The sequence below is a fragment of the Helianthus annuus genome, chromosome 14 (genome assembly GCF_002127325.2).
Source record: "Helianthus annuus cultivar XRQ/B chromosome 14, HanXRQr2.0-SUNRISE, whole genome shotgun sequence".
NCBI lineage: Eukaryota > Viridiplantae > Streptophyta > Magnoliopsida > Asterales > Asteraceae > Helianthus > Helianthus annuus.
In genome coordinates, this window is record NC_035446.2 from 38,668,640 (window position 1) to 38,670,959 (window position 2,320).

The 2,320-nt window shown below is 34.7% G+C and overlaps 1 long non-coding RNA gene across 1 annotated transcript; it reads left to right on the top strand.

The window, feature by feature from the left end:
• Nucleotides 1–644: 644 nt before the first annotated feature.
• LOC118486316 lies at nt 645–2,024 on the top strand. Its single transcript, XR_004878419.1, has 2 exons — nt 645–954; nt 1,838–2,024. It is a non-coding gene; the product is annotated as an uncharacterized LOC118486316 (long non-coding RNA).
• Nucleotides 2,025–2,320: the final 296 nt, after the last annotated feature.

The following is a 2,320-nucleotide window of genomic DNA, read 5'->3' on the forward strand; positions in this document are numbered from 1 at the left end:
GCTGAATTGTATTTCCAGCCAGCTTCAACAGGCTGTAACGGGGTCATTTTAAGTCGAAAAACGGAATTTCTAAAGCCTAAAATAAGTGTTTTGGAATAACTAAGCAAATGGCACTGGAATCATAATTTTTCGAGACCGTTTACTATTTTTAAAAGTTTATTTTTGGACAGCAGCTCAAGCTGCATTTTTATTGCAGAAAAAGTATGACATTTTCGGAGTCACAACTTAAAACCTGAACAAAATCAACCCATGAAATGTTTACAGTAGATGGACACCGTTGTCAGGACGACCCTCCAACTGGAATTTCGTCAAACGGACTTACGGTTGATTTTTAGCGAATATTTCCGTAAACTGCGATCAGAAGGTAGCAAATCTGATTGCAGTCGAGAAAATAATTTTTTATAAAATATGGGTAACGAATTGGACTTTGATATATTTACCCAATAAATTTTGGAACATATGTCATATTCTGTAAAAATTTGGTGATTTTTAGAAAGGCTTAACTATTTTATAAAAATCCTCGAAAACAGTCCGGTTTCGAGTTATAAAGCTGAAATGAAGTATGCAACGTTTTGTTTGTCGATATGTCGGTTTGGTGATTGAAAATGAACTATTGGTTTTATATAAAAGAAAATGATATGCTATTAAAGCATGGACACCTCTATTTACAGAGGATACTCTGCCGAAATTTTCCGAAAATCCAACACTTAGTAAATATATTCTAGACAAAAGTTTACTAGAACATTGAATGAACAAATATCCCAACATGTCATATGATTAAGTTAAAACATTAACTATTTTAACAAATAATTACCACACGGAACAATATAAGAAACGTGACCCAAAATACTAAACTCTAAGCCAAGGCACGACCCGCTCGTCTAATAGACATTAGTACGTTGTAGGTTGTCGTGTAGCGGACAGGGTTTGAGATTCGATTCAAGACGCACTACTGTGAGTACATAGACCCCTCTCTTACTGTTTTCCAATGTTTGGGGTGAAACACATGTGCCTACTTGTTACTTTCATGCTTTCCTATTTTCGTGTCATATACTTGCTATGTTCATTAGAACACTTATAGTACATGATTTACATTATATTGTTTTGCTATGTATGTTTACTTAGCATACTTAGTACATTGTTTTCATATAACATGCTTACATTTGGTATAACATTTGGTTTGTGCAAACGGGACTTATATACGTTCATTAACATTAGCTACGCCGCTCGGTAGTAAGTAATGGTACCATAGGACTTGACAAATCCCGTTCCTGACATCCTAGGTTTGTTTGGGTGTAAGGAATGACCGAATCCGAAAACATTTCTTTTGATAACCTTGACTTAGGGTTATCCGTCTGTCTCAAGGCTTGAATGTATTCGTTTAACTTACCACGTAAGTGTTAGTATCAATTAAACATGCATTTACTTTGCAAAACATAACTTTTTGATATATTCAAAATACTTTGTTTTGTACATTTTTACATTTGGTTTAGGTGACGACACTTTGCTTACCATACATAACATTTGTTGACTACTTTTGGACTTGTACATTTTACACAACATATTTTTCAAGACTTTGGTTTACAAAATAGTCTGTTTTATACAAACTCATATTACTTGGTTATTCATTTAACCATATATTATTCTTTCATTTATACACATCTTCTGATCTTATCGCTTTTCAAATAATTTACGAAACAAAACAATTTACAAGGTTCATGACAAAATTTTATTAAACATTTTCTTAAAACTTAGGTCATGAATCCAATTTTCATAAAACCTATGTATCTCACAGGCATTTTTATGCTGACGTACCTATTTTCACATGTGTTTTCAGGAGCTGTTGCTTAGGATGTTCGTGACACACTAGGGCGGACCTATGCCTAAGAGACTAAAATAAAGATGGAACTAGTTTAATTATGTGATGAACACTTTGTTTCAGTTAATTTAAGACTATGTAACCTTTGCTTGATGAATAAAACATAACTTTTAATTACCATGGTTGTGAAACAATAATTCTGTTACAACACTCCCCGACGTATCCGCCACGATTTGTTGTTTTACGTGGTCAGGGTGTGACACTAAATACGCAAGAATGCGCATTTTGGCCGAAACTACGACTCGTCACTGAGCCTAGATAACGTGGTAATCAGTAGGTATAGTCACTACGGACTATAACCATCGTGATCACGCTCACGTTATGAAGTTCCAACGAACTTCGTGTTGACCATAGGCTGGTCAACGCAGAAAGTCAAAGAAAACTTTGACTTTCGGACTTGAAAAGCGAATAAAAGAACGAAAGAACACTTACGAAGGGTCC